This window comes from Propithecus coquereli, unplaced genomic scaffold, assembly GCF_000956105.1.
Source record: "Propithecus coquereli isolate 6110/MARCELLA unplaced genomic scaffold, Pcoq_1.0 Scaffold148, whole genome shotgun sequence".
Lineage (NCBI taxonomy): Eukaryota > Metazoa > Chordata > Mammalia > Primates > Indriidae > Propithecus > Propithecus coquereli.
Window position 1 is genome coordinate 315,391 of NW_012139191.1, and position 11,790 is coordinate 327,180.

Sequence of the window (11,790 nt, forward strand, 5' to 3'; positions counted from 1 at the left end):
TTAAAAAAATATATTTTGTAGAGACAAGGTCTTGCTATCTTGCCCAGGCTGGTCTCAAATTCCTGAACTTGAGTGATCCCCAGCCTTGGCCTCCCAAAGTGCTGGGATTATAGGTGTGAGCCACCATGCTTGGCCTGTTTATGTTTTGAGCAGTGTTTCCAGGTGTCTCCAGCAACTCTGCTGTTGAATATTAGTCTCTGCTGCTAGGTGCCTAGAAGAGAATGAGGCTCAGGGAGACTGCTTGGGAGAACTGGAGTCTGGGCGTGTGACCACAGCTGGGGCGTTGGAGGATGACAGCCAGCAAACGGCAAAGCCTCCCTTCCATGCTGCCGCATTTATGGCAGGCGAGGATGTGCAGCGCCTTCTCCAGCTAGAGTGGATTGCCAGGCCAGCTCTCCTCAGGAAGGGTCTGCAGGGTGAGGTCCTCTAGCAGGAATGATCAGAGGGATGCTCTCCTCCCCACGGGGCGGGAGCAGAAATCTCATGCAGCCCTGGGTCATGCACTTCTGCTCCTTGCGGCCACTTCTGGTGTCTTTGCTGAAAGCTCTCATGCCTGCACTTTGACAGTACCCTTGGCCCTTTCCACCAAAGTAATTGTCAGTGTCCATTTAGACAGAGTAGGGCCCGAGTACTGAGCCCTAGACACATCAAGGGATGGAGGATGAGCTGGCCCATCCCCTCTTCCCCAGCTTGGGGTCTCTCAGGCCTCCTGCAGCTCCCTTTTTTGTGTTATTTGGCTGTATTTCAGTCTGCTCCCTCTCACCTGCAGTGGGGGTGAGAGAGACAGACAAACCTTGGACACACTTATATTTCTGCACCTGAAAAAGTCTCTTTACAGCCCTAAAGACATGGGGTTTGCCTCCTTTGGTAGGGGTGGAGGTAAGGAAAAGGTAGGGTGGCCATCCAGGCAGCGTGAGAAATTGAACTAAAATGGCTGGAAAACAAAGCAGATCACAGTTCCCCTCCCTTGTATATGGAAGTGCCAGGCACTTGTGTGCACGCATGAATTCTCTGGCCACTGGAGGTCACTGTCCCACTGAATCTGCCCAGCAGCTGTGCCTCCTAGGCCTGAGGGCCCATCCCTCAGCCCCACCTCCTCTGAGTGAGCAGTGTCCCTGTCCAGTCTTGGGGGCAGGCTTGGCCAGAGTGGCCTTAGACACTGGCTACAGTCACTGGTGGCCAGACGTACAGCAGAGCATTGCTCAACAAATAGGAGTGGGAGAAGATGATGAAAATTATGTGTGAGTGGTCATCCCTCCGTTTGTTCACTCATCCATTTAAGAAATGTTTATCAAACACCTTCCAGGTATTGGAGGAAACAGCACTGACAAACCAGATGAAAACTTTGTGGAGCTTACATTCTGGTCGGGGGAGACCAACGATAACATAAGTAAATACCTGTTAGAAGGTGACTGTGGAAAAACAGAAAGGTGAGGGGCCTAAGAAGAGCTGGGTTGCAGAGTGGGTTGCAACTTAAAGTCAGGAGGGCCTGCCTGAGAAGGACGAAACAGAACACGGAAAGGGCAAAGAAGAACGTGAGCAGATCAGCTGTTCTAGGTTTTTCCATAAACAGGACATCCTTGTCATCTCAGGTACCCAGTACATTCTGTGTGCAGGCTGGTTTGTTTTGTTTTGGGCGGTTTTATTTTTGAGACAGGGTCTTGCTCTGTTAACCCAGGCTAGAGTCCAGTGGCATAGCTCACTGCAGCCTTGAACTCCTGGCCTCAAGCCATCCTCCCACCTTGGCCTTCCAAAGTGCAGGGATTACAGGTGTGAGCCACTTTGCCTGGCCTGGCTGGGTGTTTGGGGGTCCTCCAGCACCTTTCCCAGTGTGGCTGGAGTTACCCCGTCAGTATCTTGGCCCTCCTCTCCTCACACTCACCTCCAGGAGTTGACCCGATGCCTGCCTGTGGGCAGTCTCTGGGGCTGTGGGTCGGGTAGCCCAGAGCTGCTGAGGTTGAGTGTTGCAGTAATTCTGATCAGGGCAGGGAAGACACCCTGGTGTGTTGCCATGGGAGTACAATCTCTAAATCCTACATCTCTGGCCCAGCCTTGATTCCAGATTGAAGGCAGAACTATGTATCATCAGCTATTATCTTCTAGGTCCTGCTTTTTTTTTTTTTTTTTTTTTGAGACAAAAAGAGTCTCGCTTTTGTTGCCCGGGCTAGAGTGAGTGCCGTGGCATCAGCCTAGCTCACAGCAACCTCAAACTCCTGGGCTCAAGCGATCCTCCTGCCTCAGCGTCCCAAGTAGCTGGGACTATAAGTGTGAGCCACCACGCCTGGCTAATTTTTTATTTCTGTTTTTAGTTGACTTGCTAATTTTTTCTATTTTTAGTAGAGACAGGGGTCTCGCTCTTGCTCAGAGCTGGTCTCGAACTCCTGAGCTCAAGCGATCCTCCCGCCTCGGCCTCCCAGAGTGCTAGGATTACAGGCGTGAGTCACCACGCCCGGCCTAGGTATTGCTTTTAATCAACTGTGGCGGTTCTAACAACTCAGTTCAGAGGTGGTGGTCGTGGGCAGCATATTCTCTGCAGATTATGTCCTGCGTTACTTGGCAGTAACAAAGTCAGCATGGAGAGGAGAGTATTTTCATTACTTTGGGTCCCCTGTAGAGTCCTGTTTTTTCCTCAAGTTTTGGCTCTGAGAGATGGTGTGAAGCAACAGCTATTGCCCCTTTTAAAGATTTGGTGACAAATGCTTAGCAATGATTTTGTGATTTTGACACCCCAAACCACTTGATGCCTCCTGTCGTAGAACATTCTCTGCAACAGGAATTTCAAGTGTAATCCCAAGTCTTTGTGATGACTCTGGTCTTTCTGTTCCTGGACAGAGCTCTTGGCAGGTGTGAGAAGTGTGGGTGTAGGGGGAAGTGCGTGCTGGGGTGTCAGCCCCTCCCAGCTGGGGCCTGCTCTCCCCAGCGATGCCCTCTTCTCCCCGTCTCCTCCTGCCTACCAGGTGCATGGAACCAACTCTAGACCCTCAGGCTCAGCCTGTGTGGGTGAGCCGGGCGCATGCATTTTATAGAGCTCTCCAGGAGACTCCGCGGACGGTCGGCGTGGAGAACTGCCTGTGGGGGAGTTGTGAAGACTGGAAGAGACATCTGCGAAGGGCAATGAAACTCTTTGAGCTCAGTGGTTTCATGACAGACACCTGTATTCAGCCACCCAGGAGGCTGACTCTTGGAGAAAAAGCTACCATCCACTGCAGTGTCCCCCTGCTCGTACCTGGAGGTTATAGGAAGGAGTGGATGCCGTGTCATTGGAGCCGCTGCAAAAGCCAGCTGGTACTGACCCAACACTTAACTGACTGTCAACAGCGACTGGGGAAGTGATGAATTCTGGTTCCTAATGTAAGGAGTGCTTGAATGAGCTGCAGGGGGGTGATACTGCTAACTCTTAACTTCTCCCTGTCCTGTTTTCCCCTCAGCTCTTGATTGCTCCAAAGAGTCCTGTCCCTGTCTCCTTCCTGGTCTTGTCCCCACCATCTCTGCCCAACTTTGCTAGTTGGTAGCAGCTGTGAATTCCTTGGCTGCTCTCACTAAACAACTGTCCCCATCACTGCCCCACTCAGGGACCCAAGTGGTCCCTGCAGGACTGCCATCTCTGAGGGGGTGGGCCTGTCCTGTCCTTGAGGACAGGGGCACTGGAGTGTCATCCTTTTGGTTTCTTCGGAGTCCTCAACGCACAAGGTGGCCTTAGGCTTGAGCCATTTCTTAATCTTTGATGTTGCTGGGCCACTGCTTTGCCCTGCTGGCCAGGAGACCAGGCTGCCTGTCCATCCCTGAGCAGTGGCCCTCCTGGTCCACACACACTGTGCACCACTGCTGTGTTTTGATCACCTTTTCACCCCAGCAGAACACAGGTTCTCAGCAATCACTTTCAGGTTACAGACTCTGGGCCAGCAGAGCCAGGTTTGAATCCTGCCTCTGCCGATTGCTATATGACCAAGGGTGTGTTGTTTAACCTCTCTGAGCCTTGCTTTTCTCATCTATAAAGCGAGATGATGGAGAGCCCCCGCCTCTTGGTCTTATAGTGCAGATTAAATGAGAAGCCGAGTGTGGAGCACCTGGTGCAGGTGCCCTGGTAGTGAGCCTCAAAGCACGTCAGCCAGGAGAGCTTCTCTGCAGAGCTCCATCACCTTCCGCAGAAGGTGACCCCTCCTCTGTGGGTGCATGCGCTATGGGGGTTTAGGTCTAACACCAATGCTTTTGGGCCCCAGCTCACAATGAGTTGACCTTGTGCTGTTGGGAACTATCAAATTAACATCTCAAAACGCTTCTTGGGCCTGGTGGCATGCATGTCCACCTGCAGTGCCTTAGTCCCAGCTACTCAGGAGGCTGAGGCAAAGGGATCTGTGAATAGCCACTGTACTCCAGCCTGGGCAACACAGAGAGACCCTGTCTTTGAAAAAACAATAACAAAAAAAGCCCTTCCTGACAATTGGATTCTTCGCCATTGAGAAGCAGATGTCAATAGAACTCGCTAAACTGGGAAGCGAGTCCCCTTTCTGGAATGGAGGACTTTGCACTGCTTACTAGCAAAGGAGCAGCTGCCCATGGAGGGCAGGCAAGGTCCTGGAGCACACTGAGGTGTGGGGAGGTGAACTGATTCTCAAGCTGCAGTCACTGACCCCCACCCCCGGAGGCCAGCTGTGAGACACCCACCAGGGAAGGCCAGGCCAGAGCAGCCTTCAGAGGAGGAGCTGGCCTTGGGCAGGGCGGGAGCCATGAGCCAGTGACAGCTGCAGAAATGCCCAGTGATGACATCATTTACTTCTTCCAGGCTGGCAGAGCTCAATGTGTGGCACAGCATCTACAGCTGTGACAGAATGCCGAGGGAGGCTGTCACACAATTGCAAAAAGGCATTTACAACAGCCAGTACTTAGAAACTAATGTTAAAAAAGAGAGTAAGATTCTGTCCACCAAGCTGGTGTGACACAAAATACTGGAACCCATGTGCATTAGTTTCCTAGCGCTTAAAACAGCAGGAACTTATTCTCTCTGCTCTGGAGGCTTGAAGTCCTAAGTCAAGGTGTCGGCAGGGCTGTGTGCCCTCTGAAGGCCATGGGGAGAATCTTTGCCTCTTCCAGCTTCTGGTGGCTTCTGGTCTTCCCTGCCTGTGGCCACATCACTCCAACCTCTGCCTCCATCTTCACATGGCCTGCTCTCTGTCTTTTTCCTTCTCTTCTCTTACAAGGATGCTTGCCATTGGTTTCAGGACCCACCCTGATCCAGGATGATCTCATCTCGAGACCCTTAACTAATTGCATTTGCAAAAGCTTTATTTCTAGATTAGGTCACATTCTCAGGATTTGGGTGGACATGAAATTTGGACACATAGGATTCAACCCACGACACTACCATGAGATGGGCTCATGAGAAAGGTTGGCTGGAAAATGGAAAGCAGTTTCACAGCATGGTGACTAAACCCAAACCGGGAGGAAACTACCTTAATTGCTGAAATGTGATGCGTTCTCTGAACTGTCCCCAGCTGGCTGGCATGGCACCTCCAAGCTTTCCTTCGCCACAGCTAGTGCTGGCTGGAGGAGAGGAGGGGCTGTGCATGGCTACCCTCAGGGGCTGCTGAGATTAGACACATGTCACCTGCACTTGCTCCCTGGATCTCACAGTAGGTCTCGCAGGTATGAGGAAACTGAGGCACGAGGAACTTAAGGAACTTTCTCGAAATCTTAAAATTATAGCTATTAGCTGGCCAGGAGCCAGCTGGCTCCAAAGTCTATGCTCTCTCCTGCTATTCTACATGGGCGAAGGAGAAGCTCTGGGAGCTCAAGCGAAGCCAAACCAAACGCTCAGTCTATCCCTCCTCAAGCATGGGTTTCCTCCCACTAGTGAAGAAAGTCCTGCCGCCTGGCAGTCCAGGCAGGACGACCGGCAACCTGGCTTAGCTTTCCTGAGCTCAGCTCCAACCCACAGGGGACGCTGGAGATTGCTCGAGAGAGGGCCCTGACAGGCCAGGATGAGGCAGGAGGGAAGATGAGGGATTGCGAGGTAGAGGTCTCGTGACAGAGAAAAGGACTTCTGGGCTTGACTGCGGCCCGCCCCATGTAGCAGATGGCCCCAAAGAGCAGCACTGGAAGGTGATGACAGGGTAGGGGTGGGGAGAGCGGACCTGGTCTTAAAAGCCCAGACCTGAAATTCAAGGAGGGGTGGGGGTGGGCATTTTAGGCAGAGGAAATAGCCAGAAAGGGCTTGAGATGGGAAGTCCTGGCCTATTTGACAAACAGACAGACACACACGTGTGGCTGGAGCTGTGTGACCCACAGGCAGGTGGTGTGTGATGAGGACAAAGGAGTCCGAATGGATTCGCAGTGCAAGGAGGGCTCCTATTTTATTACGCACAATATAACAACCCCATGTTACATTGGAAAATAAAACTCAACTACACAATTCCGCACTTCTACACAGATAAGCACAAGAGACTCCTCACTGGTCTCACTGTCACCCGGGCTGGAGTGCAATGGCACGATCATAGCTCACTGCAATCTCCAACTGCTGGGCTCAATTGATCCTCCTGCCCCAGCCTCCAGAGTAGCTGGGGACTACAGGTGTGGGCTACCATGCCCAGCTAATTTTTTTTGGTTTTTGCAGAGGCAGGCAGTTCTTCTATATAGGAAATCAAAACTCATCCCTGGCAATGTGCTCTGAACCACACAAATCAACCTGCACCCTCTTCCAGTATTTGAGATAATATCAGTTCTCGTTTTGGGTTTGCTTTTTTCAGAATAAACACCCCTGAGGAAGAAGGGGGACCTCCAAACCTGTAAGTTCCAAACTACTGCGCTTCCCTACATGGAAGAAACCTCTTCAGCAGAGGAAACAACAGCTTCAAGGAGCATCCTGGCCCGAGTGACAAAAGAGGGCATGTCTGGTTCCAGTTCTAGCCCATGAGTCACTGGCTATTTTTTCTTCTAACGCTAGAGCTTCGGATTAATTGGGGGCTCCTGTTTCCTGGCTGATGAGCAGATGGGAAAACCGCAGTCTGGCCATCCAGAGGCCTGTGTAAAATGCAAGACCATGCTGGGCGACTGCCCGAGCTCAGCTGGATGGGACCAGAAATCACTTCTGGGCTCTCAGGAGCCACAGACATGACGGAGCCTTTGCTGTCACCTCCTGGTTGGCTTCTCGTGCTTATCTGTGCAGAAGTGCAGAATTGTGCAACTTGAGTTTTATTTTCCAATATAACGTGGGGTTGTTATATTGTGCGTAACAAAATGAGAGAATTAGAAATGGAACCTGGGTGGACATGTCCCCAGCACCAGCCTTTGAGAGGGAGGGAGCTGGTTTCTGTGGGCATGGACTTTGCAGGTTGTTCTCAGGGCTCAGCTCTGACATGCTGGACGAGTCGGGACTGGCCCTTCTTCACGGAGTCTTTCTGTCCTCTTCAGAACTTAGTGCTGTGGAATGATCCAGGGGAGGTCCTGGGTGACCTCTGCAGAGTCCATGGAGGGCCTTGGCCACAGCTGCATGACAGGAGGGAGACCGAGCTGGCCCCCCGCTGCCTGGCTTAGCCAGAGAACCACCCCGGCAGCTGTTGGCAGGAACGGGCAGGACAGAGTCGGGGCTAAGCAGGCGATCCTGGGCCCAGAGTACTGGGCTGGTATCCCCACCCCACCACCAAGCAGCTGTGGCCTTGGCCCCTCTGACTTAACTTCCCACAAGAAAGATGAGGGTAACCACAGCCCTTCTCTCCTCGGGTTCCTCGGGGATGAAATGAGCCAGTGCCGAGCCTTCAATACAGCAAGTGCTCAGTGTGCGTGAGTTTGGTTTTGCTTTTAACTCTGGAAACCACTGATAGGAAATCTAAGAATCATCTTGGTCTCTCTTGGAGCTGGCCATTGACACCATTAAAGCGGGTCCTCACGGAGCCCCTGCCCAGACCTGGCCTGTCACCATCAGCAGGGTCTCCCGGGTGCCTGGGAGTCTTCCTCTTCCTGCCCTGTCAGGGTGGGTGCCATCACCAAGCCCGCCACCACGGGCGTTTCCAGAGGGGAAGGAGCGCCCCCTCTTCAGCTCCCTTTGTCCTTCACCCCCCACCACTACACCACTCTGTGAACTCATGGAAAGCAGGGACTGGATTGTTTCTTTTTATTTTAAATTGTAATAACATATATATAACATAAAAATTGCTACTTTAACCATATTTAAGTGTACAATTGGTGGCATTAATTATATCCACAATGTTGTGTAACCATCACCGCTATCATCACCCCAGACAGACACTCTGTGCCCATTCAGCAGTAACCCCCTAGCCCCCACCCCAGCCACCAGTAACCTCTTTGCTATTCTCTGTCTCTATGAATCTGCCTATTCTAGATATTTCACATAAGTGGAATCATACAATATTTGTCCTTTTGCATCTGGCTTATTTCACTTAGCATAATGTTTTCAAGTTGTAGCATGTGTCAGAACTTAATTCCTTTTCATGGCCAAGTAATATTCCATCAGACAGATATACCATATTTATCCATTCATTTGTTGATGGACACTGGGTTGTTTCTACTTTTCTGGTTACTGCGAATGATGCTGCTGTGAACATTGGTGTATAAGTATCTGTTTGAGTTTCTGTTTTCAGTTCTTTGGGATATAAACCCAGGAGTGGAATTGCTGGGTCAAATCTTATAAAGGGTTATCATGTACCCCAGAAAGATGTGTTGAAGTCCTAATCCCCAGTACCTCAGAATGTAATGTTATTTGGAAATAGAGTCTTTACAGATGTGATCAAGTTAAAGTGAGATCATTAGGGTGCACCCTGACGCAGTCTGACTAATGGTCTTTTGTTTTTGGAGACAGAGTCTCACTCTGTTGCCCTTGTAAGATGCAGCGATGTCATCATATCTCACAGCAACCTTAAACTCCTGGGCTCAAGTGATCCTCCCACCTCAGCCTCCCAAGTAGCTGGGATTACAGGCATGCACCACGATGCCCGGCTAATTTTTCTATTTTTTAGTAGAGACAGGGTCTCGCTGTTGCTCAATCTGGTCTCAAACTCCTGAGCTCAAGCGATCGTCCCTCCTCAGCCTCCTAGAGTGCTAGGATTACAGGCGTGAGCCACCGTGCCGGGCCGAGTGTTCTTATTTTTAAAAAGGGAAATTTGGACACAGACACACCTAGAGCGAAGATGCTGTGAACACGCAGGGAGAAGGCGGCCACATACAAGCTGAGGACACCTGAGACTCCCAGGAGCTAGGAGAGGGCCTGAAACAGATAGAAGGAACCAGCTCTGCCAACATGTCGACCTTGGACTGCCAGCCTCCAGAACTGAGACAGTAACTTTCTTTGTCTAAGCCACTCAGTTTGTGGTACTTTGTCACGGCAGACCTAAGAAACTAATACATGTTTAGCTTTTTGAGGAACTGCCAAACTGTTTTCTCAGCAGCTGCACATTTTACATTCCCACCAACAATGTGAGAGGCCTCCAATTTCTCTCCATCCTTGTCAAAACATGTGATTTTCCTTTCTGGTTTTTAATTACAGCCATCCCAGTAAGTACGCAGTAGTATTTCACTGTGGCCTCGGTTTATACTTCCCTAGTGAGCAATGGCGCAGAGCATCTTTTCACGCGCTTCCTGGCCATCTGTGTCTCTTCTCTTTTTCATTTTTAAATCCCCAGTGCACAGCGTAATGTCTGGTATGCTCAATAAGTATGTTTTGATTTATGAGTGGGTGGAAGTCCTCGGTCTTGAGCTTCCCAATTGCTTTCATCAAGTGTAGACAGGACCTTGGGAACGTTACAGAAGCCCCATCCAGTTGCTCCTCAGCGGGCTTAGAATAAACTCAGAATTCCTCCCACGGCCTTTGTGGTTGGCTCCCCTGCTCCCCCCTCCTCATTTCTTACTGTTTCCCTCTTGTTTACGATCAAGGTTACCGTGAAATATATTGTCCAAACAGGGATGCCGCACTGGGACAACAGGCATCAACTGGACTGTCCCAAGCACACCAGGAGACGCAGTCAGCCTGGGCATTACCCTCAGCCACACAGCCCTCCTGGCTGCCCTTGAAGGCCCCAGCTCTTTCCCTGCACAGGGCCTTTGCACGGGCTGTGTCCTTGCCTGGGGCCCTTTCTCTTGCTTTTCTCCTGGCTGGCTCTTTCCTGGCGCTCGGGTCTCGGCTTCAATGTCTCCTTCTTGGGATGTCTCTGCTGACCTCCCTGCCCAGTTGAGACCTACCCTGTCATTCTACCTCATGACTCCAGGCCCGTTTTCTTCATGGCATTGATCACTATTTATGATTATGAATTCGTTTGCTTACATGCTTTGTGTCTGCTTACTCTAGACTGCATTCATTTTCTATTTGAAAAGAAATAGAACCAGCATGTGGCATGGTACCTGATAAAAGCTAGACAATGAACATATAGCTACAGAAGGAATGAATTGTTTACAAAGGTAAGAACGGCACTGTCGTGTGACTATACAAATGACAGCTGGGAGATGATATAACTCGGCTGAAGATCCACATTCTGCAAAGCGTGAACTCACAGGCTGGAAAATATTAAACGAATGAGGAGCATTTGTCTCTCACGTTACCCCTTAACCAGAGGATGTGTTGGAATCATTGTGAACACTAGTCATTTATCTCTCAATACTATTATGAAAATGGGTTTTTACAGCGCCTGGCGTCTCTCCTGTGGCCACTGAATCATGCCCCAACCTATGCACCTACTACCCCGACAGTCCACCCATGCTGACCCATCCAGCCACTGCCACTCCAACCAACGTCCATCCACCACGCATCCACCTACCACACAACCACCCCCCTCACCCCAATCATCTACCACTCGACACCCCCACAAAGCCACCACACACCTATCACCTCTCCTCCACCCATCCCTCCACCACCAGCCTAGTGCTCGGGCATGGTTGTGTGGCCCCTGCGGGGCTCTGAATGTTGCCAGCGGGAGGAGAAGTTTGCTTAGAGCAGTCCCCATTTGAGGTGTCCTAAGATGAAGGTTACATACACTTGAAACACTGGGGAGAGACAGCGGAGATTTCCTTCCAGACTTGGTGATTTGGGGACACAAGAAGGCCCAGGCACAGAGGCAGGTTTGGTTATTCCAACAGCCAGCCCATGGATTGGTCTGCCTGGACCCGGTGATTCTGTGCTTGAAAATCTCCCACTCGAGGAGAGAGTAGTAGGGTGTCATAAAGGGCCCTTGAAGCCACCCCTGCCCCCGTACCCAGCCCTTGCTGCTTTCTTGCCACCAGAGGATGAAATATAAAGTGCTGGGAGCCTTAGACCATTGAGGGCCGGCAGGACCTTCAGCGCTGCTCTGGCCAATCCCTCATTTACAGAGCAGGTAACTCAAGTCCGCGCATCTTAATGTCACTTGAGCCAGGAGCTACTATTACCAACGTCCAGTGGAGCCTCGGGGACATGCCCCGCAGAAGCACAACATCAGAGGGGACAAGATTCTGCAGCATTAAGGGGCTTCCCCTTCCCTGACTCAAAACTCTTTCAGAGAGAGCACCGTGCCTGCATGTCATTTAGCTGGGAGTGAACAGTTATTTTCTTTGTGTCTTAAGCACAGGGTGCTGACATGTGTTGAATAAGTCACATCAGTGCCATCTGGGGTTTTAACTTGCATTGGCTTACCTTATGCCTGGATAGACCCTTCTGGAAAGTCCACAGTCAAATGGAAGCCAGAGCCCTAGTAGAGGGAGAGAGGTTTCCAAGAATTAGCCAGGTGGTTTAGGGGCCTGACAAGTCGCGGTACTAGAGAGTGATATATAACCTGGGCTCTCCCTGCAGCCTCTTGGTGTATCACTAACGCC